The following is a 27,500-nucleotide window of genomic DNA, read 5'->3' as shown; positions in this document are numbered from 1 at the left end:
AAGCCCCCGCCCCCGGCCGCCGTTTCGCCACGGCCGGGGGCGGGAGCGGGGGCGGGGGCCGGGGCCGGTTCTCCGGGCCGGCCGGCCACAAGGCGCCGGGTCCTGTGCTCGGCGGGTGGCGTGGGGGGCAAGGGTGGCCTTGCTGGGGCTAAGGGGCCGTGGTGACTCAATGGTGGCTCCCAGTGGGTTCAGGGCCGACTGCCGTCGGGCAGGCGGGCCGGCCCGGGCTGCGGCTGGGCTGCGCCTAGCGCCGCGTGGGCGGGCAGCGGGGAGGCCCAAGGGACCGCGGGCCCCGGGCCCTGAAGCCTCCGGGGCCACGTCCCCGTGAGCGACGTGCGGGACCTGGGGCGGGGCGCCAAGCGCCGAACGGTTTGGTGGGTCCCGCCCGCCCTGGGCTGGGAGGTCGCCAACCCCTCCGCCACCCCCCCGCCCCGGTACCCGAGGCCGCCGTTCCCCTGCCTGGGCGGGCGGCGGGGCCCTGCCGGGGCGGGCTGGCCGCCGGGCGGGCAGTAAGGCGCAAGCGCCAGCCAAGCTGGGCCTCAAGAGGCCCTCCGCGGGCCCCTCTTGCGTCTACGGCCATACCACCCTGAACGCGCCCGATCTCGTCTGATCTCGGAAGCTAAGCAGGGTCGGGCCTGGTTAGTACTTGGATGGGAGACCGCCTGGGAATACCGGGTGCTGAAGGCTTTTTGCCTCCCGCTCCGCCCTCTCCTTTAGTCGCCCGCCGCCTCCGCCCCCGCCGCCGGGCACCGCTGCAGGCCCCACCTACCTACGACCCCTCCCACCACAGCGCGCCAGAGGGGCGCTCTCCGCCTGCCTGGCCGGCCAGGCGGCCAGAAGGCGGCCCTGGAAGGCAGCCGCATCCCAGCCGCTCCCGGGGTGGCTGGCCTGGACCCAGACTCCGCCTCAGGCCCGGGTGCCGGCCGTGCGGCCCGCGAGCCCCCTTGACCTGCACCTGGCCGCCCCCACTAGCGCCCAGCCCCGGCGCAGCCACCTGTCTGCCGGTGTGTCTCTCCACAGCTCCCTCCGGAAAAAGCCCCCGCCCCCGGCCGCCGTTTCGCCACGGCCGGGGGCGGGAGCGGGGGCGGGGGCCGGGGCCGGTTCTCCGGGCCGGCCGGCCACAAGGCGCCGGGTCCTGTGCTCGGCGGGTGGCGTGGGGGGCAAGGGTGGCCTTGCTGGGGCTAAGGGGCCGTGGTGACTCAATGGTGGCTCCCAGTGGGTTCAGGGCCGACTGCCGTCGGGCAGGCGGGCCGGCCCGGGCTGCGGCTGGGCTGCGCCTAGCGCCGCGTGGGCGGGCAGCGGGGAGGCCCAAGGGACCGCGGGCCCCGGGCCCTGAAGCCTCCGGGGCCACGTCCCCGTGAGCGACGTGCGGGACCTGGGGCGGGGCGCCAAGCGCCGAACGGTTTGGTGGGTCCCGCCCGCCCTGGGCTGGGAGGTCGCCAACCCCTCCGCCACCCCCCCGCCCCGGTACCCGAGGCCGCCGTTCCCCTGCCTGGGCGGGCGGCGGGGCCCTGCCGGGGCGGGCTGGCCGCCGGGCGGGCAGTAAGGCGCAAGCGCCAGCCAAGCTGGGCCTCAAGAGGCCCTCCGCGGGCCCCTCTTGCGTCTACGGCCATACCACCCTGAACGCGCCCGATCTCGTCTGATCTCGGAAGCTAAGCAGGGTCGGGCCTGGTTAGTACTTGGATGGGAGACCGCCTGGGAATACCGGGTGCTGTAGGCTTTTTGCCTCCCGCTCCGCCCTCTCCTTTAGTCGCCCGCCGCCTCCGCCCCCGCCGCCGGGCACCGCTGCAGGCCCCACCTACCTACGACCCCTCCCACCACAGCGCGCCAGAGGGGGCGCTCTCCGCCTGCCTGGCCGGCCAGGCGGCCAGAAGGCGGCCCTGGAAGGCAGCCGCATCCCAGCCGCTCCCGGGGTGGCTGGCCTGGACCCAGACTCCGCCTCAGGCCCGGGTGCCGGCCGTGCGGCCCGCGAGCCCCCTTGACCTGCACCTGGCCGCCCCCACTAGCGCCCAGCCCCGGCGCAGCCACCTGTCTGCCGGTGTGTCTCTCCACAGCTCCCTCCGGAAAAAGCCCCCGCCCCCGGCCGCCGTTTCGCCACGGCCGGGGGCGGGAGCGGGGGCGGGGGCCGGGGCCGGTTCTCCGGGCCGGCCGGCCACAAGGCGCCGGGTCCTGTGCTCGGCGGGTGGCGTGGGGGGCAAGGGTGGCCTTGCTGGGGCTAAGGGGCCGTGGTGACTCAATGGTGGCTCCCAGTGGGTTCAGGGCCGACTGCCGTCGGGCAGGCGGGCCGGCCCGGGCTGCGGCTGGGCTGCGCCTAGCGCCGCGTGGGCGGGCAGCGGGGAGGCCCAAGGGACCGCGGGCCCCGGGCCCTGAAGCCTCCGGGGCCACGTCCCCGTGAGCGACGTGCGGGACCTGGGGCGGGGCGCCAAGCGCCGAACGGTTTGGTGGGTCCCGCCCGCCCTGGGCTGGGAGGTCGCCAACCCCTCCGCCACCCCGCCGCCCCGGTACCCGAGGCCGCCGTTCCCCTGCCTGGGCGGGCGGCGGGGCCCTGCCGGGGCGGGCTGGCCGCCGGGCGGGCAGTAAGGCGCAAGCGCCAGCCAAGCTGGGCCTCAAGAGGCCCTCCGCGGGCCCCTCTTGCGTCTACGGCCATACCACCCTGAACGCGCCCGATCTCGTCTGATCTCGGAAGCTAAGCAGGGTCGGGCCTGGTTAGTACTTGGATGGGAGACCGCCTGGGAATACCGGGTGCTGTAGGCTTTTTGCCTCCCGCTCCGCCCTCTCCTTTAGTCGCCCGCCGCCTCCGCCCCCGCCGCCGGGCACCGCTGCAGGCCCCACCTACCTACGACCCCTCCCACCACAGCGCGCCAGAGGGGGCGCTCTCCGCCTGCCTGGCCGGCCAGGCGGCCAGAAGGCGGCCCTGGAAGGCAGCCGCATCCCAGCCGCTCCCGGGGTGGCTGGCCTGGACCCAGACTCCGCCTCAGGCCCGGGTGCCGGCCGTGCGGCCCGCGAGCCCCCTTGACCTGCACCTGGCCGCCCCCACTAGCGCCCAGCCCCGGCGCAGCCACCTGTCTGCCGGTGTGTCTCTCCACAGCTCCCTCCGGAAAAAGCCCCCGCCCCCGGCCGCCGTTTCGCCACGGCCGGGGGCGGGAGCGGGGGCGGGGGCCGGGGCCGGTTCTCCGGGCCGGCCGGCCACAAGGCGCCGGGTCCTGTGCTCGGCGGGTGGCGTGGGGGGCAAGGGTGGCCTTGCTGGGGCTAAGGGGCCGTGGTGACTCAATGGTGGCTCCCAGTGGGTTCAGGGCCGACTGCCGTCGGGCAGGCGGGCCGGCCCGGGCTGCGGCTGGGCTGCGCCTAGCGCCGCGTGGGCGGGCAGCGGGGAGGCCCAAGGGACCGCGGGCCCCGGGCCCTGAAGCCTCCGGGGCCACGTCCCCGTGAGCGACGTGCGGGACCTGGGGCGGGGCGCCAAGCGCCGAACGGTTTGGTGGGTCCCGCCCGCCCTGGGCTGGGAGGTCGCCAACCCCTCCGCCACCCCCCCCGCCCCGGTACCCGAGGCCGCCGTTCCCCTGCCTGGGCGGGCGGCGGGGCCCTGCCGGGGCGGGCTGGCCGCCGGGCGGGCAGTAAGGCGCAAGCGCCAGCCAAGCTGGGCCTCAAGAGGCCCTCCGCGGGCCCCTCTTGCGTCTTCGGCCATTCCACCCTGAACGCGCCCGATCTCGTCTGATCTCGGAAGCTAAGCAGGGTCGGGCCTGGTTAGTACTTGGATGGGAGACCGCCCGGGAATACCGGGTGCTGTAGGCTTTTTGCCTCCCGCTCCGCCCTCTCCTTTAGTCGCCCGCCGCCTCCGCCCCCGCCGCCGGGCACCGCTGCAGGCCCCACCTACCTCCGACCCCTCCCACCACAGCGCGCCAGAGGGGGCGCTCTCCGCCTGCCTGGCCGGCCAGGCGGCCAGAAGGCGGCCCTGGAAGGCAGCCGCATCCCAGCCGCTCCCGGGGTGGCTGGCCTGGACCCAGACTCCGCCTCAGGCCCGGGTGCCGGCCGTGCGGCCCGCGAGCCCCCTTGACCTGCACCTGGCCGCCCCCACTAGCGCCCAGCCCCGGCGCAGCCACCTGTCTGCCGGTGTGTCTCTCCACAGCTCCCTCCGGAAAAAGCCCCCGCCCCCGGCCGCCGTTTCGCCACGGCCGGGGGCGGGAGCGGGGGCGGGGGCCGGGGCCGGTTCTCCGGGCCGGCCGGCCACAAGGCGCCGGGTCCTGTGCTCGGCGGGTGGCGTGGGGGGCAAGGGTGGCCTTGCTGGGGCTAAGGGGCCGTGGTGACTCAATGGTGGCTCCCAGTGGGTTCAGGGCCGACTGCCGTCGGGCAGGCGGGCCGGCCCGGGCTGCGGCTGGGCTGCGCCTAGCGCCGCGTGGGCGGGCAGCGGGGAGGCCCAAGGGACCGCGGGCCCCGGGCCCTGAAGCCTCCGGGGCCACGTCCCCGTGAGCGACGTGCGGGACCTGGGGCGGGGCGCCAAGCGCCGAACGGTTTGGTGGGTCCCGCCCGCCCTGGGCTGGGAGGTCGCCAACCCCTCCGCCACCCCCCCCGCCCCGGTACCCGAGGCCGCCGTTCCCCTGCCTGGGCGGGCGGCGGGGCCCTGCCGGGGCGGGCTGGCCGCCGGGCGGGCAGTAAGGCGCAAGCGCCAGCCAAGCTGGGCCTCAAGAGGCCCTCCGCGGGCCCCTCTTGCGTCTACGGCCATACCACCCTGAACGCGCCCGATCTCGTCTGATCTCGGAAGCTAAGCAGGGTCGGGCCTGGTTAGTACTTGGATGGGAGACCGCCCGGGAATACCGGGTGCTGTAGGCTTTTTGCCTCCCGCTCCGCCCTCTCCTTTAGTCGCCCGCCGCCTCCGCCCCCGCCGCCGGGCACCGCTGCAGGCCCCACCTACCTCCGACCCCTCCCACCACAGCGCGCCAGAGGGGGCGCTCTCCGCCTGCCTGGCCGGCCAGGCGGCCAGAAGGCGGCCCTGGAAGGCAGCCGCATCCCAGCCGCTCCCGGGGTGGCTGGCCTGGACCCAGACTCCGCCTCAGGCCCGGGTGCCGGCCGTGCGGCCCGCGAGCCCCCTTGACCTGCACCTGGCCGCCCCCACTAGCGCCCAGCCCCGGCGCAGCCACCTGTCTGCCGGTGTGTCTCTCCACAGCTCCCTCCGGAAAAAGCCCCCGCCCCCGGCCGCCGTTTCGCCACGGCCGGGGGCGGGAGCGGGGGCGGGGGCCGGGGCCGGTTCTCCGGGCCGGCCGGCCACAAGGCGCCGGGTCCTGTGCTCGGCGGGTGGCGTGGGGGGCAAGGGTGGCCTTGCTGGGGCTAAGGGGCCGTGGTGACTCAATGGTGGCTCCCAGTGGGTTCAGGGCCGACTGCCGTCGGGCAGGCGGGCCGGCCCGGGCTGCGGCTGGGCTGCGCCTAGCGCCGCGTGGGCGGGCAGCGGGGAGGCCCAAGGGACCGCGGGCCCCGGGCCCTGAAGCCTCCGGGGCCACGTCCCCGTGAGCGACGTGCGGGACCTGGGGCGGGGCGCCAAGCGCCGAACGGTTTGGTGGGTCCCGCCCGCCCTGGGCTGGGAGGTCGCCAACCCCTCCGCCACCCCCCCCGCCCCGGTACCCGAGGCCGCCGTTCCCCTGCCTGGGCGGGCGGCGGGGCCCTGCCGGGGCGGGCTGGCCGCCGGGCGGGCAGTAAGGCGCAAGCGCCAGCCAAGCTGGGCCTCAAGAGGCCCTCCGCGGGCCCCTCTTGCGTCTACGGCCATACCACCCTGAACGCGCCCGATCTCGTCTGATCTCGGAAGCTAAGCAGGGTCGGGCCTGGTTAGTACTTGGATGGGAGACCGCCCGGGAATACCGGGTGCTGTAGGCTTTTTGCCTCCCGCTCCGCCCTCTCCTTTAGTCGCCCGCCGCCTCCGCCCCCGCCGCCGGGCACCGCTGCAGGCCCCACCTACCTCCGACCCCTCCCACCACAGCGCGCCAGAGGGGGCGCTCTCCGCCTGCCTGGCCGGCCAGGCGGCCAGAAGGCGGCCCTGGAAGGCAGCCGCATCCCAGCCGCTCCCGGGGTGGCTGGCCTGGACCCAGACTCCGCCTCAGGCCCGGGTGCCGGCCGTGCGGCCCGCGAGCCCCCTTGACCTGCACCTGGCCGCCCCCACTAGCGCCCAGCCCCGGCGCAGCCACCTGTCTGCCGGTGTGTCTCTCCACAGCTCCCTCCGGAAAAAGCCCCCGCCCCCGGCCGCCGTTTCGCCACGGCCGGGGGCGGGAGCGGGGGCGGGGGCCGGGGCCGGTTCTCCGGGCCGGCCGGCCACAAGGCGCCGGGTCCTGTGCTCGGCGGGTGGCGTGGGGGGCAAGGGTGGCCTTGCTGGGGCTAAGGGGCCGTGGTGACTCAATGGTGGCTCCCAGTGGGTTCAGGGCCGACTGCCGTCGGGCAGGCGGGCCGGCCCGGGCTGCGGCTGGGCTGCGCCTAGCGCCGCGTGGGCGGGCAGCGGGGAGGCCCAAGGGACCGCGGGCCCCGGGCCCTGAAGCCTCCGGGGCCACGTCCCCGTGAGCGACGTGCGGGACCTGGGGCGGGGCGCCAAGCGCCGAACGGTTTGGTGGGTCCCGCCCGCCCTGGGCTGGGAGGTCGCCAACCCCTCCGCCACCCCCCCCGCCCCGGTACCCGAGGCCGCCGTTCCCCTGCCTGGGCGGGCGGCGGGGCCCTGCCGGGGCGGGCTGGCCGCCGGGCGGGCAGTAAGGCGCAAGCGCCAGCCAAGCTGGGCCTCAAGAGGCCCTCCGCGGGCCCCTCTTGCGTCTACGGCCATACCACCCTGAACGCGCCCGATCTCGTCTGATCTCGGAAGCTAAGCAGGGTCGGGCCTGGTTAGTACTTGGATGGGAGACCGCCTGGGAATACCGGGTGCTGTAGGCTTTTTGCCTCCCGCTCCGCCCTCTCCTTTAGTCGCCCGCCGCCTCCGCCCCCGCCGCCGGGCACCGCTGCAGGCCCCACCTACCTACGACCCCTCCCACCACAGCGCGCCAGAGGGGGCGCTCTCCGCCTGCCTGGCCGGCCAGGCGGCCAGAAGGCGGCCCTGGAAGGCAGCCGCATCCCAGCCGCTCCCGGGGTGGCTGGCCTGGACCCAGACTCCGCCTCAGGCCCGGGTGCCGGCCGTGCGGCCCGCGAGCCCCCTTGACCTGCACCTGGCCGCCCCCACTAGCGCCCAGCCCCGGCGCAGCCACCTGTCTGCCGGTGTGTCTCTCCACAGCTCCCTCCGGAAAAAGCCCCCGCCCCCGGCCGCCGTTTCGCCACGGCCGGGGGCGGGAGCGGGGGCGGGGGCCGGGGCCGGTTCTCCGGGCCGGCCGGCCACAAGGCGCCGGGTCCTGTGCTCGGCGGGTGGCGTGGGGGGCAAGGGTGGCCTTGCTGGGGCTAAGGGGCCGTGGTGACTCAATGGTGGCTCCCAGTGGGTTCAGGGCCGACTGCCGTCGGGCAGGCGGGCCGGCCCGGGCTGCGGCTGGGCTGCGCCTAGCGCCGCGTGGGCGGGCAGCGGGGAGGCCCAAGGGACCGCGGGCCCCGGGCCCTGAAGCCTCCGGGGCCACGTCCCCGTGAGCGACGTGCGGGACCTGGGGCGGGGCGCCAAGCGCCGAACGGTTTGGTGGGTCCCGCCCGCCCTGGGCTGGGAGGTCGCCAACCCCTCCGCCACCCCCCCGCCCCGGTACCCGAGGCCGCCGTTCCCCTGCCTGGGCGGGCGGCGGGGCCCTGCCGGGGCGGGCTGGCCGCCGGGCGGGCAGTAAGGCGCAAGCGCCAGCCAAGCTGGGCCTCAAGAGGCCCTCCGCGGGCCCCTCTTGCGTCTACGGCCATACCACCCTGAACGCGCCCGATCTCGTCTGATCTCGGAAGCTAAGCAGGGTCGGGCCTGGTTAGTACTTGGATGGGAGACCGCCTGGGAATACCGGGTGCTGTAGGCTTTTTGCCTCCCGCTCCGCCCTCTCCTTTAGTCGCCCGCCGCCTCCGCCCCCGCCGCCGGGCACCGCTGCAGGCCCCACCTACCTACGACCCCTCCCACCACAGCGCGCCAGAGGGGGCGCTCTCCGCCTGCCTGGCCGGCCAGGCGGCCAGAAGGCGGCCCTGGAAGGCAGCCGCATCCCAGCCGCTCCCGGGGTGGCTGGCCTGGACCCAGACTCCGCCTCAGGCCCGGGTGCCGGCCGTGCGGCCCGCGAGCCCCCTTGACCTGCACCTGGCCGCCCCCACTAGCGCCCAGCCCCGGCGCAGCCACCTGTCTGCCGGTGTGTCTCTCCACAGCTCCCTCCGGAAAAAGCCCCCGCCCCCGGCCGCCGTTTCGCCACGGCCGGGGGCGGGAGCGGGGGCGGGGGCCGGGGCCGGTTCTCCGGGCCGGCCGGCCACAAGGCGCCGGGTCCTGTGCTCGGCGGGTGGCGTGGGGGGCAAGGGTGGCCTTGCTGGGGCTAAGGGGCCGTGGTGACTCAATGGTGGCTCCCAGTGGGTTCAGGGCCGACTGCCGTCGGGCAGGCGGGCCGGCCCGGGCTGCGGCTGGGCTGCGCCTAGCGCCGCGTGGGCGGGCAGCGGGGAGGCCCAAGGGACCGCGGGCCCCGGGCCCTGAAGCCTCCGGGGCCACGTCCCCGTGAGCGACGTGCGGGACCTGGGGCGGGGCGCCAAGCGCCGAACGGTTTGGTGGGTCCCGCCCGCCCTGGGCTGGGAGGTCGCCAACCCCTCCGCCACCCCCCCGCCCCGGTACCCGAGGCCGCCGTTCCCCTGCCTGGGCGGGCGGCGGGGCCCTGCCGGGGCGGGCTGGCCGCCGGGCGGGCAGTAAGGCGCAAGCGCCAGCCAAGCTGGGCCTCAAGAGGCCCTCCGCGGGCCCCTCTTGCGTCTACGGCCATACCACCCTGAACGCGCCCGATCTCGTCTGATCTCGGAAGCTAAGCAGGGTCGGGCCTGGTTAGTACTTGGATGGGAGACCGCCTGGGAATACCGGGTGCTGTAGGCTTTTTGCCTCCCGCTCCGCCCTCTCCTTTAGTCGCCCGCCGCCTCCGCCCCCGCCGCCGGGCACCGCTGCAGGCCCCACCTACCTACGACCCCTCCCACCACAGCGCGCCAGAGGGGGCGCTCTCCGCCTGCCTGGCCGGCCAGGCGGCCAGAAGGCGGCCCTGGAAGGCAGCCGCATCCCAGCCGCTCCCGGGGTGGCTGGCCTGGACCCAGACTCCGCCTCAGGCCCGGGTGCCGGCCGTGCGGCCCGCGAGCCCCCTTGACCTGCACCTGGCCGCCCCCACTAGCGCCCAGCCCCGGCGCAGCCACCTGTCTGCCGGTGTGTCTCTCCACAGCTCCCTCCGGAAAAAGCCCCCGCCCCCGGCCGCCGTTTCGCCACGGCCGGGGGCGGGAGCGGGGGCGGGGGCCGGGGCCGGTTCTCCGGGCCGGCCGGCCACAAGGCGCCGGGTCCTGTGCTCGGCGGGTGGCGTGGGGGGCAAGGGTGGCCTTGCTGGGGCTAAGGGGCCGTGGTGACTCAATGGTGGCTCCCAGTGGGTTCAGGGCCGACTGCCGTCGGGCAGGCGGGCCGGCCCGGGCTGCGGCTGGGCTGCGCCTAGCGCCGCGTGGGCGGGCAGCGGGGAGGCCCAAGGGACCGCGGGCCCCGGGCCCTGAAGCCTCCGGGGCCACGTCCCCGTGAGCGACGTGCGGGACCTGGGGCGGGGCGCCAAGCGCCGAACGGTTTGGTGGGTCCCGCCCGCCCTGGGCTGGGAGGTCGCCAACCCCTCCGCCACCCCCCCGCCCCGGTACCCGAGGCCGCCGTTCCCCTGCCTGGGCGGGCGGCGGGGCCCTGCCGGGGCGGGCTGGCCGCCGGGCGGGCAGTAAGGCGCAAGCGCCAGCCAAGCTGGGCCTCAAGAGGCCCTCCGCGGGCCCCTCTTGCGTCTACGGCCATACCACCCTGAACGCGCCCGATCTCGTCTGATCTCGGAAGCTAAGCAGGGTCGGGCCTGGTTAGTACTTGGATGGGAGACCGCCTGGGAATACCGGGTGCTGTAGGCTTTTTGCCTCCCGCTCCGCCCTCTCCTTTAGTCGCCCGCCGCCTCCGCCCCCGCCGCCGGGCACCGCTGCAGGCCCCACCTACCTACGACCCCTCCCACCACAGCGCGCCAGAGGGGGCGCTCTCCGCCTGCCTGGCCGGCCAGGCGGCCAGAAGGCGGCCCTGGAAGGCAGCCGCATCCCAGCCGCTCCCGGGGTGGCTGGCCTGGACCCAGACTCCGCCTCAGGCCCGGGTGCCGGCCGTGCGGCCCGCGAGCCCCCTTGACCTGCACCTGGCCGCCCCCACTAGCGCCCAGCCCCGGCGCAGCCACCTGTCTGCCGGTGTGTCTCTCCACAGCTCCCTCCGGAAAAAGCCCCCGCCCCCGGCCGCCGTTTCGCCACGGCCGGGGGCGGGAGCGGGGGCGGGGGCCGGGGCCGGTTCTCCGGGCCGGCCGGCCACAAGGCGCCGGGTCCTGTGCTCGGCGGGTGGCGTGGGGGGCAAGGGTGGCCTTGCTGGGGCTAAGGGGCCGTGGTGACTCAATGGTGGCTCCCAGTGGGTTCAGGGCCGACTGCCGTCGGGCAGGCGGGCCGGCCCGGGCTGCGGCTGGGCTGCGCCTAGCGCCGCGTGGGCGGGCAGCGGGGAGGCCCAAGGGACCGCGGGCCCCGGGCCCTGAAGCCTCCGGGGCCACGTCCCCGTGAGCGACGTGCGGGACCTGGGGCGGGGCGCCAAGCGCCGAACGGTTTGGTGGGTCCCGCCCGCCCTGGGCTGGGAGGTCGCCAACCCCTCCGCCACCCCCCCGCCCCGGTACCCGAGGCCGCCGTTCCCCTGCCTGGGCGGGCGGCGGGGCCCTGCCGGGGCGGGCTGGCCGCCGGGCGGGCAGTAAGGCGCAAGCGCCAGCCAAGCTGGGCCTCAAGAGGCCCTCCGCGGGCCCCTCTTGCGTCTACGGCCATACCACCCTGAACGCGCCCGATCTCGTCTGATCTCGGAAGCTAAGCAGGGTCGGGCCTGGTTAGTACTTGGATGGGAGACCGCCTGGGAATACCGGGTGCTGTAGGCTTTTTGCCTCCCGCTCCGCCCTCTCCTTTAGTCGCCCGCCGCCTCCGCCCCCGCCGCCGGGCACCGCTGCAGGCCCCACCTACCTACGACCCCTCCCACCACAGCGCGCCAGAGGGGGCGCTCTCCGCCTGCCTGGCCGGCCAGGCGGCCAGAAGGCGGCCCTGGAAGGCAGCCGCATCCCAGCCGCTCCCGGGGTGGCTGGCCTGGACCCAGACTCCGCCTCAGGCCCGGGTGCCGGCCGTGCGGCCCGCGAGCCCCCTTGACCTGCACCTGGCCGCCCCCACTAGCGCCCAGCCCCGGCGCAGCCACCTGTCTGCCGGTGTGTCTCTCCACAGCTCCCTCCGGAAAAAGCCCCCGCCCCCGGCCGCCGTTTCGCCACGGCCGGGGGCGGGAGCGGGGGCGGGGGCCGGGGCCGGTTCTCCGGGCCGGCCGGCCACAAGGCGCCGGGTCCTGTGCTCGGCGGGTGGCGTGGGGGGCAAGGGTGGCCTTGCTGGGGCTAAGGGGCCGTGGTGACTCAATGGTGGCTCCCAGTGGGTTCAGGGCCGACTGCCGTCGGGCAGGCGGGCCGGCCCGGGCTGCGGCTGGGCTGCGCCTAGCGCCGCGTGGGCGGGCAGCGGGGAGGCCCAAGGGACCGCGGGCCCCGGGCCCTGAAGCCTCCGGGGCCACGTCCCCGTGAGCGACGTGCGGGACCTGGGGCGGGGCGCCAAGCGCCGAACGGTTTGGTGGGTCCCGCCCGCCCTGGGCTGGGAGGTCGCCAACCCCTCCGCCACCCCCCCGCCCCGGTACCCGAGGCCGCCGTTCCCCTGCCTGGGCGGGCGGCGGGGCCCTGCCGGGGCGGGCTGGCCGCCGGGCGGGCAGTAAGGCGCAAGCGCCAGCCAAGCTGGGCCTCAAGAGGCCCTCCGCGGGCCCCTCTTGCGTCTACGGCCATACCACCCTGAACGCGCCCGATCTCGTCTGATCTCGGAAGCTAAGCAGGGTCGGGCCTGGTTAGTACTTGGATGGGAGACCGCCTGGGAATACCGGGTGCTGTAGGCTTTTTGCCTCCCGCTCCGCCCTCTCCTTTAGTCGCCCGCCGCCTCCGCCCCCGCCGCCGGGCACCGCTGCAGGCCCCACCTACCTACGACCCCTCCCACCACAGCGCGCCAGAGGGGGCGCTCTCCGCCTGCCTGGCCGGCCAGGCGGCCAGAAGGCGGCCCTGGAAGGCAGCCGCATCCCAGCCGCTCCCGGGGTGGCTGGCCTGGACCCAGACTCCGCCTCAGGCCCGGGTGCCGGCCGTGCGGCCCGCGAGCCCCCTTGACCTGCACCTGGCCGCCCCCACTAGCGCCCAGCCCCGGCGCAGCCACCTGTCTGCCGGTGTGTCTCTCCACAGCTCCCTCCGGAAAAAGCCCCCGCCCCCGGCCGCCGTTTCGCCACGGCCGGGGGCGGGAGCGGGGGCGGGGGCCGGGGCCGGTTCTCCGGGCCGGCCGGCCACAAGGCGCCGGGTCCTGTGCTCGGCGGGTGGCGTGGGGGGCAAGGGTGGCCTTGCTGGGGCTAAGGGGCCGTGGTGACTCAATGGTGGCTCCCAGTGGGTTCAGGGCCGACTGCCGTCGGGCAGGCGGGCCGGCCCGGGCTGCGGCTGGGCTGCGCCTAGCGCCGCGTGGGCGGGCAGCGGGGAGGCCCAAGGGACCGCGGGCCCCGGGCCCTGAAGCCTCCGGGGCCACGTCCCCGTGAGCGACGTGCGGGACCTGGGGCGGGGCGCCAAGCGCCGAACGGTTTGGTGGGTCCCGCCCGCCCTGGGCTGGGAGGTCGCCAACCCCTCCGCCACCCCCCCGCCCCGGTACCCGAGGCCGCCGTTCCCCTGCCTGGGCGGGCGGCGGGGCCCTGCCGGGGCGGGCTGGCCGCCGGGCGGGCAGTAAGGCGCAAGCGCCAGCCAAGCTGGGCCTCAAGAGGCCCTCCGCGGGCCCCTCTTGCGTCTACGGCCATACCACCCTGAACGCGCCCGATCTCGTCTGATCTCGGAAGCTAAGCAGGGTCGGGCCTGGTTAGTACTTGGATGGGAGACCGCCTGGGAATACCGGGTGCTGTAGGCTTTTTGCCTCCCGCTCCGCCCTCTCCTTTAGTCGCCCGCCGCCTCCGCCCCCGCCGCCGGGCACCGCTGCAGGCCCCACCTACCTACGACCCCTCCCACCACAGCGCGCCAGAGGGGGCGCTCTCCGCCTGCCTGGCCGGCCAGGCGGCCAGAAGGCGGCCCTGGAAGGCAGCCGCATCCCAGCCGCTCCCGGGGTGGCTGGCCTGGACCCAGACTCCGCCTCAGGCCCGGGTGCCGGCCGTGCGGCCCGCGAGCCCCCTTGACCTGCACCTGGCCGCCCCCACTAGCGCCCAGCCCCGGCGCAGCCACCTGTCTGCCGGTGTGTCTCTCCACAGCTCCCTCCGGAAAAAGCCCCCGCCCCCGGCCGCCGTTTCGCCACGGCCGGGGGCGGGAGCGGGGGCGGGGGCCGGGGCCGGTTCTCCGGGCCGGCCGGCCACAAGGCGCCGGGTCCTGTGCTCGGCGGGTGGCGTGGGGGGCAAGGGTGGCCTTGCTGGGGCTAAGGGGCCGTGGTGACTCAATGGTGGCTCCCAGTGGGTTCAGGGCCGACTGCCGTCGGGCAGGCGGGCCGGCCCGGGCTGCGGCTGGGCTGCGCCTAGCGCCGCGTGGGCGGGCAGCGGGGAGGCCCAAGGGACCGCGGGCCCCGGGCCCTGAAGCCTCCGGGGCCACGTCCCCGTGAGCGACGTGCGGGACCTGGGGCGGGGCGCCAAGCGCCGAACGGTTTGGTGGGTCCCGCCCGCCCTGGGCTGGGAGGTCGCCAACCCCTCCGCCACCCCCCCGCCCCGGTACCCGAGGCCGCCGTTCCCCTGCCTGGGCGGGCGGCGGGGCCCTGCCGGGGCGGGCTGGCCGCCGGGCGGGCAGTAAGGCGCAAGCGCCAGCCAAGCTGGGCCTCAAGAGGCCCTCCGCGGGCCCCTCTTGCGTCTACGGCCATACCACCCTGAACGCGCCCGATCTCGTCTGATCTCGGAAGCTAAGCAGGGTCGGGCCTGGTTAGTACTTGGATGGGAGACCGCCTGGGAATACCGGGTGCTGTAGGCTTTTTGCCTCCCGCTCCGCCCTCTCCTTTAGTCGCCCGCCGCCTCCGCCCCCGCCGCCGGGCACCGCTGCAGGCCCCACCTACCTACGACCCCTCCCACCACAGCGCGCCAGAGGGGGCGCTCTCCGCCTGCCTGGCCGGCCAGGCGGCCAGAAGGCGGCCCTGGAAGGCAGCCGCATCCCAGCCGCTCCCGGGGTGGCTGGCCTGGACCCAGACTCCGCCTCAGGCCCGGGTGCCGGCCGTGCGGCCCGCGAGCCCCCTTGACCTGCACCTGGCCGCCCCCACTAGCGCCCAGCCCCGGCGCAGCCACCTGTCTGCCGGTGTGTCTCTCCACAGCTCCCTCCGGAAAAAGCCCCCGCCCCCGGCCGCCGTTTCGCCACGGCCGGGGGCGGGAGCGGGGGCGGGGGCCGGGGCCGGTTCTCCGGGCCGGCCGGCCACAAGGCGCCGGGTCCTGTGCTCGGCGGGTGGCGTGGGGGGCAAGGGTGGCCTTGCTGGGGCTAAGGGGCCGTGGTGACTCAATGGTGGCTCCCAGTGGGTTCAGGGCCGACTGCCGTCGGGCAGGCGGGCCGGCCCGGGCTGCGGCTGGGCTGCGCCTAGCGCCGCGTGGGCGGGCAGCGGGGAGGCCCAAGGGACCGCGGGCCCCGGGCCCTGAAGCCTCCGGGGCCACGTCCCCGTGAGCGACGTGCGGGACCTGGGGCGGGGCGCCAAGCGCCGAACGGTTTGGTGGGTCCCGCCCGCCCTGGGCTGGGAGGTCGCCAACCCCTCCGCCACCCCCCCGCCCCGGTACCCGAGGCCGCCGTTCCCCTGCCTGGGCGGGCGGCGGGGCCCTGCCGGGGCGGGCTGGCCGCCGGGCGGGCAGTAAGGCGCAAGCGCCAGCCAAGCTGGGCCTCAAGAGGCCCTCCGCGGGCCCCTCTTGCGTCTACGGCCATACCACCCTGAACGCGCCCGATCTCGTCTGATCTCGGAAGCTAAGCAGGGTCGGGCCTGGTTAGTACTTGGATGGGAGACCGCCTGGGAATACCGGGTGCTGTAGGCTTTTTGCCTCCCGCTCCGCCCTCTCCTTTAGTCGCCCGCCGCCTCCGCCCCCGCCGCCGGGCACCGCTGCAGGCCCCACCTACCTACGACCCCTCCCACCACAGCGCGCCAGAGGGGGCGCTCTCCGCCTGCCTGGCCGGCCAGGCGGCCAGAAGGCGGCCCTGGAAGGCAGCCGCATCCCAGCCGCTCCCGGGGTGGCTGGCCTGGACCCAGACTCCGCCTCAGGCCCGGGTGCCGGCCGTGCGGCCCGCGAGCCCCCTTGACCTGCACCTGGCCGCCCCCACTAGCGCCCAGCCCCGGCGCAGCCACCTGTCTGCCGGTGTGTCTCTCCACAGCTCCCTCCGGAAAAAGCCCCCGCCCCCGGCCGCCGTTTCGCCACGGCCGGGGGCGGGAGCGGGGGCGGGGGCCGGGGCCGGTTCTCCGGGCCGGCCGGCCACAAGGCGCCGGGTCCTGTGCTCGGCGGGTGGCGTGGGGGGCAAGGGTGGCCTTGCTGGGGCTAAGGGGCCGTGGTGACTCAATGGTGGCTCCCAGTGGGTTCAGGGCCGACTGCCGTCGGGCAGGCGGGCCGGCCCGGGCTGCGGCTGGGCTGCGCCTAGCGCCGCGTGGGCGGGCAGCGGGGAGGCCCAAGGGACCGCGGGCCCCGGGCCCTGAAGCCTCCGGGGCCACGTCCCCGTGAGCGACGTGCGGGACCTGGGGCGGGGCGCCAAGCGCCGAACGGTTTGGTGGGTCCCGCCCGCCCTGGGCTGGGAGGTCGCCAACCCCTCCGCCACCCCCCCGCCCCGGTACCCGAGGCCGCCGTTCCCCTGCCTGGGCGGGCGGCGGGGCCCTGCCGGGGCGGGCTGGCCGCCGGGCGGGCAGTAAGGCGCAAGCGCCAGCCAAGCTGGGCCTCAAGAGGCCCTCCGCGGGCCCCTCTTGCGTCTACGGCCATACCACCCTGAACGCGCCCGATCTCGTCTGATCTCGGAAGCTAAGCAGGGTCGGGCCTGGTTAGTACTTGGATGGGAGACCGCCTGGGAATACCGGGTGCTGTAGGCTTTTTGCCTCCCGCTCCGCCCTCTCCTTTAGTCGCCCGCCGCCTCCGCCCCCGCCGCCGGGCACCGCTGCAGGCCCCACCTACCTACGACCCCTCCCACCACAGCGCGCCAGAGGGGGCGCTCTCCGCCTGCCTGGCCGGCCAGGCGGCCAGAAGGCGGCCCTGGAAGGCAGCCGCATCCCAGCCGCTCCCGGGGTGGCTGGCCTGGACCCAGACTCCGCCTCAGGCCCGGGTGCCGGCCGTGCGGCCCGCGAGCCCCCTTGACCTGCACCTGGCCGCCCCCACTAGCGCCCAGCCCCGGCGCAGCCACCTGTCTGCCGGTGTGTCTCTCCACAGCTCCCTCCGGAAAAAGCCCCCGCCCCCGGCCGCCGTTTCGCCACGGCCGGGGGCGGGAGCGGGGGCGGGGGCCGGGGCCGGTTCTCCGGGCCGGCCGGCCACAAGGCGCCGGGTCCTGTGCTCGGCGGGTGGCGTGGGGGGCAAGGGTGGCCTTGCTGGGGCTAAGGGGCCGTGGTGACTCAATGGTGGCTCCCAGTGGGTTCAGGGCCGACTGCCGTCGGGCAGGCGGGCCGGCCCGGGCTGCGGCTGGGCTGCGCCTAGCGCCGCGTGGGCGGGCAGCGGGGAGGCCCAAGGGACCGCGGGCCCCGGGCCCTGAAGCCTCCGGGGCCACGTCCCCGTGAGCGACGTGCGGGACCTGGGGCGGGGCGCCAAGCGCCGAACGGTTTGGTGGGTCCCGCCCGCCCTGGGCTGGGAGGTCGCCAACCCCTCCGCCACCCCCCCGCCCCGGTACCCGAGGCCGCCGTTCCCCTGCCTGGGCGGGCGGCGGGGCCCTGCCGGGGCGGGCTGGCCGCCGGGCGGGCAGTAAGGCGCAAGCGCCAGCCAAGCTGGGCCTCAAGAGGCCCTCCGCGGGCCCCTCTTGCGTCTACGGCCATACCACCCTGAACGCGCCCGATCTCGTCTGATCTCGGAAGCTAAGCAGGGTCGGGCCTGGTTAGTACTTGGATGGGAGACCGCCTGGGAATACCGGGTGCTGTAGGCTTTTTGCCTCCCGCTCCGCCCTCTCCTTTAGTCGCCCGCCGCCTCCGCCCCCGCCGCCGGGCACCGCTGCAGGCCCCACCTACCTACGACCCCTCCCACCACAGCGCGCCAGAGGGGGCGCTCTCCGCCTGCCTGGCCGGCCAGGCGGCCAGAAGGCGGCCCTGGAAGGCAGCCGCATCCCAGCCGCTCCCGGGGTGGCTGGCCTGGACCCAGACTCCGCCTCAGGCCCGGGTGCCGGCCGTGCGGCCCGCGAGCCCCCTTGACCTGCACCTGGCCGCCCCCACTAGCGCCCAGCCCCGGCGCAGCCACCTGTCTGCCGGTGTGTCTCTCCACAGCTCCCTCCGGAAAAAGCCCCCGCCCCCGGCCGCCGTTTCGCCACGGCCGGGGGCGGGAGCGGGGGCGGGGGCCGGGGCCGGTTCTCCGGGCCGGCCGGCCACAAGGCGCCGGGTCCTGTGCTCGGCGGGTGGCGTGGGGGGCAAGGGTGGCCTTGCTGGGGCTAAGGGGCCGTGGTGACTCAATGGTGGCTCCCAGTGGGTTCAGGGCCGACTGCCGTCGGGCAGGCGGGCCGGCCCGGGCTGCGGCTGGGCTGCGCCTAGCGCCGCGTGGGCGGGCAGCGGGGAGGCCCAAGGGACCGCGGGCCCCGGGCCCTGAAGCCTCCGGGGCCACGTCCCCGTGAGCGACGTGCGGGACCTGGGGCGGGGCGCCAAGCGCCGAACGGTTTGGTGGGTCCCGCCCGCCCTGGGCTGGGAGGTCGCCAACCCCTCCGCCACCCCCCCGCCCCGGTACCCGAGGCCGCCGTTCCCCTGCCTGGGCGGGCGGCGGGGCCCTGCCGGGGCGGGCTGGCCGCCGGGCGGGCAGTAAGGCGCAAGCGCCAGCCAAGCTGGGCCTCAAGAGGCCCTCCGCGGGCCCCTCTTGCGTCTACGGCCATACCACCCTGAACGCGCCCGATCTCGTCTGATCTCGGAAGCTAAGCAGGGTCGGGCCTGGTTAGTACTTGGATGGGAGACCGCCTGGGAATACCGGGTGCTGTAGGCTTTTTGCCTCCCGCTCCGCCCTCTCCTTTAGTCGCCCGCCGCCTCCCGCCCCCGCCGCCGGGCACCGCTGCAGGCCCCACCTACCTCCGACCCCTCCCACCACAGCGCGCCAGAGGGGGCGCTCTCCGCCTGCCTGGCCGGCCAGGCGGCCAGAAGGCGGCCCTGGAAGGCAGCCGCATCCCAGCCGCTCCCGGGGTGGCTGGCCTGGACCCAGACTCCGCCTCAGGCCCGGGTGCCGGCCGTGCGGCCCGCGAGCCCCCTTGACCTGCACCTGGCCGCCCCCACTAGCGCCCAGCCCCGGCGCAGCCACCTGTCTGCCGGTGTGTCTCTCCACAGCTCCCTCCGGAAAAAGCCCCCGCCCCCGGCCGCCGTTTCGCCACGGCCGGGGGCGGGAGCGGGGGCGGGGGCCGGGGCCGGTTCTCCGGGCCGGCCGGCCACAAGGCGCCGGGTCCTGTGCTCGGCGGGTGGCGTGGGGGGCAAGGGTGGCCTTGCTGGGGCTAAGGGGCCGTGGTGACTCAATGGTGGCTCCCAGTGGGTTCAGGGCCGACTGCCGTCGGGCAGGCGGGCCGGCCCGGGCTGCGGCTGGGCTGCGCCTAGCGCCGCGTGGGCGGGCAGCGGGGAGGCCCAAGGGACCGCGGGCCCCGGGCCCTGAAGCCTCCGGGGCCACGTCCCCGTGAGCGACGTGCGGGACCTGGGGCGGGGCGCCAAGCGCCGAACGGTTTGGTGGGTCCCGCCCGCCCTGGGCTGGGAGGTCGCCAACCCCTCCGCCACCCCCCCGCCCCGGTACCCGAGGCCGCCGTTCCCCTGCCTGGGCGGGCGGCGGGGCCCTGCCGGGGCGGGCTGGCCGCCGGGCGGGCAGTAAGGCGCAAGCGCCAGCCAAGCTGGGCCTCAAGAGGCCCTCCGCGGGCCCCTCTTGCGTCTACGGCCATACCACCCTGAACGCGCCCGATCTCGGAAGCTAAGCAGGGTCGGGCCTGGTTAGTACTTGGATGGGAGACCGCCTGGGAATACCGGGTGCTGTAGGCTTTTTGCCTCCCGCTCCGCCCTCTCCTTTAGTCGCCCGCCGCCTCCGCCCCCGCCGCCGGGCACCGCTGCAGGCCCCACCTACCTCCGACCCCTCCCACCACAGCGCGCCAGAGGGGGCGCTCTCCGCCTGCCTGGCCGGCCAGGCGGCCAGAAGGCGGCCCTGGAAGGCAGCCGCATCCCAGCCGCTCCCGGGGTGGCTGGCCTGGACCCAGACTCCGCCTCAGGCCCGGGTGCCGGCCGTGCGGCCCGCGAGCCCCCTTGACCTGCACCTGGCCGCCCCCACTAGCGCCCAGCCCCGGCGCAGCCACCTGTCTGCCGGTGTGTCTCTCCACAGCTCCCTCCGGAAAAAGCCCCCGCCCCCGGCCGCCGTTTCGCCACGGCCGGGGGCGGGAGCGGGGGCGGGGGCCGGGGCCGGTTCTCCGGGCCGGCCGGCCACAAGGCGCCGGGTCCTGTGCTCGGCGGGTGGCGTGGGGGGCAAGGGTGGCCTTGCTGGGGCTAAGGGGCCGTGGTGACTCAATGGTGGCTCCCAGTGGGTTCAGGGCCGACTGCCGTCGGGCAGGCGGGCCGGCCCGGGCTGCGGCTGGGCTGCGCCTAGCGCCGCGTGGGCGGGCAGCGGGGAGGCCCAAGGGACCGCGGGCCCCGGGCCCTGAAGCCTCCGGGGCCACGTCCCCGTGAGCGACGTGCGGGACCTGGGGCGGGGCGCCAAGCGCCGAACGGTTTGGTGGGTCCCGCCCGCCCTGGGCTGGGAGGTCGCCAACCCCTCCGCCACCCCCCCGCCCCGGTACCCGAGGCCGCCGTTCCCCTGCCTGGGCGGGCGGCGGGGCCCTGCCGGGGCGGGCTGGCCGCCGGGCGGGCAGTAAGGCGCAAGCGCCAGCCAAGCTGGGCCTCAAGAGGCCCTCCGCGGGCCCCTCTTGCGTCTACGGCCATACCACCCTGAACGCGCCCGATCTCGGAAGCTAAGCAGGGTCGGGCCTGGTTAGTACTTGGATGGGAGACCGCCTGGGAATACCGGGTGCTGTAGGCTTTTTGCCTCCCGCTCCGCCCTCTCCTTTAGTCGCCCGCCGCCTCCGCCCCCGCCGCCGGGCACCGCTGCAGGCCCCACCTACCTCCGACCCCTCCCACCACAGCGCGCCAGAGGGGGCGCTCTCCGCCTGCCTGGCCGGCCAGGCGGCCAGAAGGCGGCCCTGGAAGGCAGCCGCATCCCAGCCGCTCCCGGGGTGGCTGGCCTGGACCCAGACTCCGCCTCAGGCCCGGGTGCCGGCCGTGCGGCCCGCGAGCCCCCTTGACCTGCACCTGGCCGCCCCCACTAGCGCCCAGCCCCGGCGCAGCCACCTGTCTGCCGGTGTGTCTCTCCACAGCTCCCTCCGGAAAAAGCCCCCGCCCCCGGCCGCCGTTTCGCCACGGCCGGGGGCGGGAGCGGGGGCGGGGGCCGGGGCCGGTTCTCCGGGCCGGCCGGCCACAAGGCGCCGGGTCCTGTGCTCGGCGGGTGGCGTGGGGGGCAAGGGTGGCCTTGCTGGGGCTAAGGGGCCGTGGTGACTCAATGGTGGCTCCCAGTGGGTTCAGGGCCGACTGCCGTCGGGCAGGCGGGCCGGCCCGGGCTGCGGCTGGGCTGCGCCTAGCGCCGCGTGGGCGGGCAGCGGGGAGGCCCAAGGGACCGCGGGCCCCGGGCCCTGAAGCCTCCGGGGCCACGTCCCCGTGAGCGACGTGCGGGACCTGGGGCGGGGCGCCAAGCGCCGAACGGTTTGGTGGGTCCCGCCCGCCCTGGGCTGGGAGGTCGCCAACCCCTCCGCCACCCCCCCGCCCCGGTACCCGAGGCCGCCGTTCCCCTGCCTGGGCGGGCGGCGGGGCCCTGCCGGGGCGGGCTGGCCGCCGGGCGGGCAGTAAGGCGCAAGCGCCAGCCAAGCTGGGCCTCAAGAGGCCCTCCGCGGGCCCCTCTTGCGTCTACGGCCATACCACCCTGAACGCGCCCGATCTCGGAAGCTAAGCAGGGTCGGGCCTGGTTAGTACTTGGATGGGAGACCGCCTGGGAATACCGGGTGCTGTAGGCTTTTTGCCTCCCGCTCCGCCCTCTCCTTTAGTCGCCCGCCGCCTCCGCCCCCGCCGCCGGGCACCGCTGCAGGCCCCACCTACCTCCGACCCCTCCCACCACAGCGCGCCAGAGGGGGCGCTCTCCGCCTGCCTGGCCGGCCAGGCGGCCAGAAGGCGGCCCTGGAAGGCAGCCGCATCCCAGCCGCTCCCGGGGTGGCTGGCCTGGACCCAGACTCCGCCTCAGGCCCGGGTGCCGGCCGTGCGGCCCGCGAGCCCCCTTGACCTGCACCTGGCCGCCCCCACTAGCGCCCAGCCCCGGCGCAGCCACCTGTCTGCCGGTGTGTCTCTCCACAGCTCCCTCCGGAAAAAGCCCCCGCCCCCGGCCGCCGTTTCGCCACGGCCGGGGGCGGGAGCGGGGGCGGGGGCCGGGGCCGGTTCTCCGGGCCGGCCGGCCACAAGGCGCCGGGTCCTGTGCTCGGCGGGTGGCGTGGGGGGCAAGGGTGGCCTTGCTGGGGCTAAGGGGCCGTGGTGACTCAATGGTGGCTCCCAGTGGGTTCAGGGCCGACTGCCGTCGGGCAGGCGGGCCGGCCCGGGCTGCGGCTGGGCTGCGCCTAGCGCCGCGTGGGCGGGCAGCGGGGAGGCCCAAGGGACCGCGGGCCCCGGGCCCTGAAGCCTCCGGGGCCACGTCCCCGTGAGCGACGTGCGGGACCTGGGGCGGGGCGCCAAGCGCCGAACGGTTTGGTGGGTCCCGCCCGCCCTGGGCTGGGAGGTCGCCAACCCCTCCGCCACCCCCCCGCCCCGGTACCCGAGGCCGCCGTTCCCCTGCCTGGGCGGGCGGCGGGGCCCTGCCGGGGCGGGCTGGCCGCCGGGCGGGCAGTAAGGCGCAAGCGCCAGCCAAGCTGGGCCTCAAGAGGCCCTCCGCGGGCCCCTCTTGCGTCTACGGCCATACCACCCTGAACGCGCCCGATCTCGGAAGCTAAGCAGGGTCGGGCCTGGTTAGTACTTGGATGGGAGACCGCCTGGGAATACCGGGTGCTGTAGGCTTTTTGCCTCCCGCTCCGCCCTCTCCTTTAGTCGCCCGCCGCCTCCGCCCCCGCCGCCGGGCACCGCTGCAGGCCCCACCTACCTCCGACCCCTCCCACCACAGCGCGCCAGAGGGGGCGCTCTCCGCCTGCCTGGCCGGCCAGGCGGCCAGAAGGCGGCCCTGGAAGGCAGCCGCATCCCAGCCGCTCCCGGGGTGGCTGGCCTGGACCCAGACTCCGCCTCAGGCCCGGGTGCCGGCCGTGCGGCCCGCGAGCCCCCTTGACCTGCACCTGGCCGCCCCCACTAGCGCCCAGCCCCGGCGCAGCCACCTGTCTGCCGGTGTGTCTCTCCACAGCTCCCTCCGGAAAAAGCCCCCGCCCCCGGCCGCCGTTTCGCCACGGCCGGGGGCGGGAGCGGGGGCGGGGGCCGGGGCCGGTTCTCCGGGCCGGCCGGCCACAAGGCGCCGGGTCCTGTGCTCGGCGGGTGGCGTGGGGGGCAAGGGTGGCCTTGCTGGGGCTAAGGGGCCGTGGTGACTCAATGGTGGCTCCCAGTGGGTTCAGGGCCGACTGCCGTCGGGCAGGCGGGCCGGCCCGGGCTGCGGCTGGGCTGCGCCTAGCGCCGCGTGGGCGGGCAGCGGGGAGGCCCAAGGGACCGCGGGCCCCGGGCCCTGAAGCCTCCGGGGCCACGTCCCCGTGAGCGACGTGCGGGACCTGGGGCGGGGCGCCAAGCGCCGAACGGTTTGGTGGGTCCCGCCCGCCCTGGGCTGGGAGGTCGCCAACCCCTCCGCCACCCCCCCCGCCCCGGTACCCGAGGCCGCCGTTCCCCTGCCTGGGCGGGCGGCGGGGCCCTGCCGGGGCGGGCTGGCCGCCGGGCGGGCAGTAAGGCGCAAGCGCCAGCCAAGCTGGGCCTCAAGAGGCCCTCCGCGGGCCCCTCTTGCGTCTACGGCCATACCACCCTGAACGCGCCCGATCTCGTCTGATCTCGGAAGCTAAGCAGGGTCGGGCCTGGTTAGTACTTGGATGGGAGACCGCCCGGGAATACCGGGTGCTGTAGGCTTTTTGCCTCCCGCTCCGCCCTCTCCTTTAGTCGCCCGCCGCCTCCGCCCCCGCCGCCGGGCACCGCTGCAGGCCCCACCTACCTCCGACCCCTCCCACCACAGCGCGCCAGAGGGGGCGCTCTCCGCCTGCCTGGCCGGCCAGGCGGCCAGAAGGCGGCCCTGGAAGGCAGCCGCATCCCAGCCGCTCCCGGGGTGGCTGGCCTGGACCCAGACTCCGCCTCAGGCCCGGGTGCCGGCCGTGCGGCCCGCGAGCCCCCTTGACCTGCACCTGGCCGCCCCCACTAGCGCCCAGCCCCGGCGCAGCCACCTGTCTGCCGGTGTGTCTCTCCACAGCTCCCTCCGGAAAAAGCCCCCGCCCCCGGCCGCCGTTTCGCCACGGCCGGGGGCGGGAGCGGGGGCGGGGGCCGGGGCCGGTTCTCCGGGCCGGCCGGCCACAAGGCGCCGGGTCCTGTGCTCGGCGGGTGGCGTGGGGGGCAAGGGTGGCCTTGCTGGGGCTAAGGGGCCGTGGTGACTCAATGGTGGCTCCCAGTGGGTTCAGGGCCGACTGCCGTCGGGCAGGCGGGCCGGCCCGGGCTGCGGCTGGGCTGCGCCTAGCGCCGCGTGGGCGGGCAGCGGGGAGGCCCAAGGGACCGCGGGCCCCGGGCCCTGAAGCCTCCGGGGCCACGTCCCCGTGAGCGACGTGCGGGACCTGGGGCGGGGCGCCAAGCGCCGAACGGTTTGGTGGGTCCCGCCCGCCCTGGGCTGGGAGGTCGCCAACCCCTCCGCCACCCCCCCGCCCCGGTACCCGAGGCCGCCGTTCCCCTGCCTGGGCGGGCGGCGGGGCCCTGCCGGGGCGGGCTGGCCGCCGGGCGGGCAGTAAGGCGCAAGCGCCAGCCAAGCTGGGCCTCAAGAGGCCCTCCGCGGGCCCCTCTTGCGTCTACGGCCATACCACCCTGAACGCGCCCGATCTCGGAAGCTAAGCAGGGTCGGGCCTGGTTAGTACTTGGATGGGAGACCGCCTGGGAATACCGGGTGCTGTAGGCTTTTTGCCTCCCGCTCCGCCCTCTCCTTTAGTCGCCCGCCGCCTCCGCCCCCGCCGCCGGGCACCGCTGCAGGCCCCACCTACCTCCGACCCCTCCCACCACAGCGCGCCAGAGGGGGCGCTCTCCGCCTGCCTGGCCGGCCAGGCGGCCAGAAGGCGGCCCTGGAAGGCAGCCGCATCCCAGCCGCTCCCGGGGTGGCTGGCCTGGACCCAGACTCCGCCTCAGGCCCGGGTGCCGGCCGTGCGGCCCGCGAGCCCCCTTGACCTGCACCTGGCCGCCCCCACTAGCGCCCAGCCCCGGCGCAGCCACCTGTCTGCCGGTGTGTCTCTCCACAGCTCCCTCCGGAAAAAGCCCCCGCCCCCGGCCGCCGTTTCGCCACGGCCGGGGGCGGGAGCGGGGGCGGGGGCCGGGGCCGGTTCTCCGGGCCGGCCGGCCACAAGGCGCCGGGTCCTGTGCTCGGCGGGTGGCGTGGGGGGCAAGGGTGGCCTTGCTGGGGCTAAGGGGCCGTGGTGACTCAATGGTGGCTCCCAGTGGGTTCAGGGCCGACTGCCGTCGGGCAGGCGGGCCGGCCCGGGCTGCGGCTGGGCTGCGCCTAGCGCCGCGTGGGCGGGCAGCGGGGAGGCCCAAGGGACCGCGGGCCCCGGGCCCTGAAGCCTCCGGGGCCACGTCCCCGTGAGCGACGTGCGGGACCTGGGGCGGGGCGCCAAGCGCCGAACGGTTTGGTGGGTCCCGCCCGCCCTGGGCTGGGAGGTCGCCAACCCCTCCGCCACCCCCCCGCCCCGGTACCCGAGGCCGCCGTTCCCCTGCCTGGGCGGGCGGCGGGGCCCTGCCGGGGCGGGCTGGCCGCCGGGCGGGCAGTAAGGCGCAAGCGCCAGCCAAGCTGGGCCTCAAGAGGCCCTCCGCGGGCCCCTCTTGCGTCTACGGCCATACCACCCTGAACGCGCCCGATCTCGGAAGCTAAGCAGGGTCGGGCCTGGTTAGTACTTGGATGGGAGACCGCCTGGGAATACCGGGTGCTGTAGGCTTTTTGCCTCCCGCTCCGCCCTCTCCTTTAGTCGCCCGCCGCCTCCGCCCCCGCCGCCGGGCACCGCTGCAGGCCCCACCTACCTCCGACCCCTCCCACCACAGCGCGCCAGAGGGGGCGCTCTCCGCCTGCCTGGCCGGCCAGGCGGCCAGAAGGCGGCCCTGGAAGGCAGCCGCATCCCAGCCGCTCCCGGGGTGGCTGGCCTGGACCCAGACTCCGCCTCAGGCCCGGGTGCCGGCCGTGCGGCCCGCGAGCCCCCTTGACCTGCACCTGGCCGCCCCCACTAGCGCCCAGCCCCGGCGCAGCCACCTGTCTGCCGGTGTGTCTCTCCACAGCTCCCTCCGGAAAAAGCCCCCGCCCCCGGCCGCCGTTTCGCCACGGCCGGGGGCGGGAGCGGGGGCGGGGGCCGGGGCCGGTTCTCCGGGCCGGCCGGCCACAAGGCGCCGGGTCCTGTGCTCGGCGGGTGGCGTGGGGGGCAAGGGTGGCCTTGCTGGGGCTAAGGGGCCGTGGTGACTCAATGGTGGCTCCCAGTGGGTTCAGGGCCGACTGCCGTCGGGCAGGCGGGCCGGCCCGGGCTGCGGCTGGGCTGCGCCTAGCGCCGCGTGGGCGGGCAGCGGGGAGGCCCAAGGGACCGCGGGCCCCGGGCCCTGAAGCCTCCGGGGCCACGTCCCCGTGAGCGACGTGCGGGACCTGGGGCGGGGCGCCAAGCGCCGAACGGTTTGGTGGGTCCCGCCCGCCCTGGGCTGGGAGGTCGCCAACCCCTCCGCCACCCCCCCGCCCCGGTACCCGAGGCCGCCGTTCCCCTGCCTGGGCGGGCGGCGGGGCCCTGCCGGGGCGGGCTGGCCGCCGGGCGGGCAGTAAGGCGCAAGCGCCAGCCAAGCTGGGCCTCAAGAGGCCCTCCGCGGGCCCCTCTTGCGTCTACGGCCATACCACCCTGAACGCGCCCGATCTCGGAAGCTAAGCAGGGTCGGGCCTGGTTAGTACTTGGATGGGAGACCGCCTGGGAATACCGGGTGCTGTAGGCTTTTTGCCTCCCGCTCCGCCCTCTCCTTTAGTCGCCCGCCGCCTCCGCCCCCGCCGCCGGGCACCGCTGCAGGCCCCACCTACCTCCGACCCCTCCCACCACAGCGCGCCAGAGGGGGCGCTCTCCGCCTGCCTGGCCGGCCAGGCGGCCAGAAGGCGGCCCTGGAAGGCAGCCGCATCCCAGCCGCTCCCGGGGTGGCTGGCCTGGACCCAGACTCCGCCTCAGGCCCGGGTGCCGGCCGTGCGGCCCGCGAGCCCCCTTGACCTGCACCTGGCCGCCCCCACTAGCGCCCAGCCCCGGCGCAGCCACCTGTCTGCCGGTGTGTCTCTCCACAGCTCCCTCCGGAAAAAGCCCCCGCCCCCGGCCGCCGTTTCGCCACGGCCGGGGGCGGGAGCGGGGGCGGGGGCCGGGGCCGGTTCTCCGGGCCGGCCGGCCACAAGGCGCCGGGTCCTGTGCTCGGCGGGTGGCGTGGGGGGCAAGGGTGGCCTTGCTGGGGCTAAGGGGCCGTGGTGACTCAATGGTGGCTCCCAGTGGGTTCAGGGCCGACTGCCGTCGGGCAGGCGGGCCGGCCCGGGCTGCGGCTGGGCTGCGCCTAGCGCCGCGTGGGCGGGCAGCGGGGAGGCCCAAGGGACCGCGGGCCCCGGGCCCTGAAGCCTCCGGGGCCACGTCCCCGTGAGCGACGTGCGGGACCTGGGGCGGGGCGCCAAGCGCCGAACGGTTTGGTGGGTCCCGCCCGCCCTGGGCTGGGAGGTCGCCAACCCCTCCGCCACCCCCCCGCCCCGGTACCCGAGGCCGCCGTTCCCCTGCCTGGGCGGGCGGCGGGGCCCTGCCGGGGCGGGCTGGCCGCCGGGCGGGCAGTAAGGCGCAAGCGCCAGCCAAGCTGGGCCTCAAGAGGCCCTCCGCGGGCCCCTCTTGCGTCTACGGCCATACCACCCTGAACGCGCCCGATCTCGGAAGCTAAGCAGGGTCGGGCCTGGTTAGTACTTGGATGGGAGACCGCCTGGGAATACCGGGTGCTGTAGGCTTTTT

At 76.5% G+C, this 27,500-nt stretch overlaps 19 non-coding genes and 8 pseudogenes across 19 annotated transcripts; all 27 read left to right on the top strand.

The window, feature by feature from the left end:
• Positions 1-568: 568 nt before the first annotated feature.
• On the top strand, positions 569-687 carry LOC137758310 (5S ribosomal RNA). Its single transcript, XR_011072942.1, has one exon. It is a non-coding gene; the product is annotated as a 5S ribosomal RNA (ribosomal RNA).
• A 914-nt stretch (positions 688-1,601) lies between these two features.
• On the top strand, positions 1,602-1,720 carry LOC137758272 (5S ribosomal RNA). The gene has a single exon (XR_011072906.1). It is a non-coding gene; the product is annotated as a 5S ribosomal RNA (ribosomal RNA).
• Positions 1,721-2,635: 915 nt separating this feature from the next.
• Positions 2,636-2,754, top strand: LOC137758271 (5S ribosomal RNA). The gene has a single exon (XR_011072905.1). It is a non-coding gene; the product is annotated as a 5S ribosomal RNA (ribosomal RNA).
• A 916-nt stretch (positions 2,755-3,670) lies between these two features.
• Positions 3,671-3,789, top strand: LOC137758311 (5S ribosomal RNA). The gene has a single exon (XR_011072943.1). It is a non-coding gene; the product is annotated as a 5S ribosomal RNA (ribosomal RNA).
• Positions 3,790-4,705: 916 nt separating this feature from the next.
• Positions 4,706-4,824, top strand: LOC137758304 (5S ribosomal RNA). The gene has a single exon (XR_011072936.1). It is a non-coding gene; the product is annotated as a 5S ribosomal RNA (ribosomal RNA).
• Positions 4,825-5,740: 916 nt separating this feature from the next.
• On the top strand, positions 5,741-5,859 carry LOC137758303 (5S ribosomal RNA). The gene has a single exon (XR_011072935.1). It is a non-coding gene; the product is annotated as a 5S ribosomal RNA (ribosomal RNA).
• Positions 5,860-6,775: 916 nt separating this feature from the next.
• LOC137758270 (5S ribosomal RNA) lies at positions 6,776-6,894 on the top strand. The gene has a single exon (XR_011072904.1). It is a non-coding gene; the product is annotated as a 5S ribosomal RNA (ribosomal RNA).
• A 915-nt stretch (positions 6,895-7,809) lies between these two features.
• On the top strand, positions 7,810-7,928 carry LOC137758269 (5S ribosomal RNA). Its single transcript, XR_011072903.1, has one exon. It is a non-coding gene; the product is annotated as a 5S ribosomal RNA (ribosomal RNA).
• Positions 7,929-8,843: 915 nt separating this feature from the next.
• On the top strand, positions 8,844-8,962 carry LOC137758268 (5S ribosomal RNA). The gene has a single exon (XR_011072902.1). It is a non-coding gene; the product is annotated as a 5S ribosomal RNA (ribosomal RNA).
• A 915-nt stretch (positions 8,963-9,877) lies between these two features.
• Positions 9,878-9,996, top strand: LOC137758267 (5S ribosomal RNA). Its single transcript, XR_011072901.1, has one exon. It is a non-coding gene; the product is annotated as a 5S ribosomal RNA (ribosomal RNA).
• A 915-nt stretch (positions 9,997-10,911) lies between these two features.
• LOC137758266 (5S ribosomal RNA) lies at positions 10,912-11,030 on the top strand. The gene has a single exon (XR_011072900.1). It is a non-coding gene; the product is annotated as a 5S ribosomal RNA (ribosomal RNA).
• Positions 11,031-11,945: 915 nt separating this feature from the next.
• Positions 11,946-12,064, top strand: LOC137758265 (5S ribosomal RNA). Its single transcript, XR_011072899.1, has one exon. It is a non-coding gene; the product is annotated as a 5S ribosomal RNA (ribosomal RNA).
• A 915-nt stretch (positions 12,065-12,979) lies between these two features.
• Positions 12,980-13,098, top strand: LOC137758262 (5S ribosomal RNA). Its single transcript, XR_011072898.1, has one exon. It is a non-coding gene; the product is annotated as a 5S ribosomal RNA (ribosomal RNA).
• A 915-nt stretch (positions 13,099-14,013) lies between these two features.
• Positions 14,014-14,132, top strand: LOC137758309 (5S ribosomal RNA). The gene has a single exon (XR_011072941.1). It is a non-coding gene; the product is annotated as a 5S ribosomal RNA (ribosomal RNA).
• Positions 14,133-15,047: 915 nt separating this feature from the next.
• LOC137758298 (5S ribosomal RNA) lies at positions 15,048-15,166 on the top strand. The gene has a single exon (XR_011072930.1). It is a non-coding gene; the product is annotated as a 5S ribosomal RNA (ribosomal RNA).
• A 915-nt stretch (positions 15,167-16,081) lies between these two features.
• Positions 16,082-16,200, top strand: LOC137758286 (5S ribosomal RNA). The gene has a single exon (XR_011072919.1). It is a non-coding gene; the product is annotated as a 5S ribosomal RNA (ribosomal RNA).
• A 915-nt stretch (positions 16,201-17,115) lies between these two features.
• LOC137758274 (5S ribosomal RNA) lies at positions 17,116-17,234 on the top strand. The gene has a single exon (XR_011072908.1). It is a non-coding gene; the product is annotated as a 5S ribosomal RNA (ribosomal RNA).
• A 915-nt stretch (positions 17,235-18,149) lies between these two features.
• LOC137758256 (5S ribosomal RNA) lies at positions 18,150-18,268 on the top strand. The gene has a single exon (XR_011072897.1). It is a non-coding gene; the product is annotated as a 5S ribosomal RNA (ribosomal RNA).
• Positions 18,269-19,184: 916 nt separating this feature from the next.
• Positions 19,185-19,293, top strand: LOC137758263 (5S ribosomal RNA; annotated as a pseudogene).
• Positions 19,294-20,208: 915 nt separating this feature from the next.
• LOC137758261 (5S ribosomal RNA) lies at positions 20,209-20,317 on the top strand (annotated as a pseudogene).
• Positions 20,318-21,232: 915 nt separating this feature from the next.
• Positions 21,233-21,341, top strand: LOC137758260 (5S ribosomal RNA; annotated as a pseudogene).
• Positions 21,342-22,256: 915 nt separating this feature from the next.
• On the top strand, positions 22,257-22,365 carry LOC137758259 (5S ribosomal RNA; annotated as a pseudogene).
• Positions 22,366-23,281: 916 nt separating this feature from the next.
• On the top strand, positions 23,282-23,400 carry LOC137758302 (5S ribosomal RNA). Its single transcript, XR_011072934.1, has one exon. It is a non-coding gene; the product is annotated as a 5S ribosomal RNA (ribosomal RNA).
• Positions 23,401-24,315: 915 nt separating this feature from the next.
• On the top strand, positions 24,316-24,424 carry LOC137758258 (5S ribosomal RNA; annotated as a pseudogene).
• Positions 24,425-25,339: 915 nt separating this feature from the next.
• On the top strand, positions 25,340-25,448 carry LOC137758257 (5S ribosomal RNA; annotated as a pseudogene).
• A 915-nt stretch (positions 25,449-26,363) lies between these two features.
• Positions 26,364-26,472, top strand: LOC137758315 (5S ribosomal RNA; annotated as a pseudogene).
• A 915-nt stretch (positions 26,473-27,387) lies between these two features.
• LOC137758314 (5S ribosomal RNA) lies at positions 27,388-27,496 on the top strand (annotated as a pseudogene).
• The last annotated feature ends 4 nt before the right edge of the window (positions 27,497-27,500 follow it).

Source organism: Eschrichtius robustus, unplaced genomic scaffold (assembly GCF_028021215.1).
Source record: "Eschrichtius robustus isolate mEscRob2 unplaced genomic scaffold, mEscRob2.pri scaffold_800, whole genome shotgun sequence".
NCBI lineage: Eukaryota > Metazoa > Chordata > Mammalia > Artiodactyla > Eschrichtiidae > Eschrichtius > Eschrichtius robustus.
The sequence above is the reverse complement of the archived record's forward strand: the minus strand, read 5'-3'. Positions and strand labels throughout refer to the sequence as shown.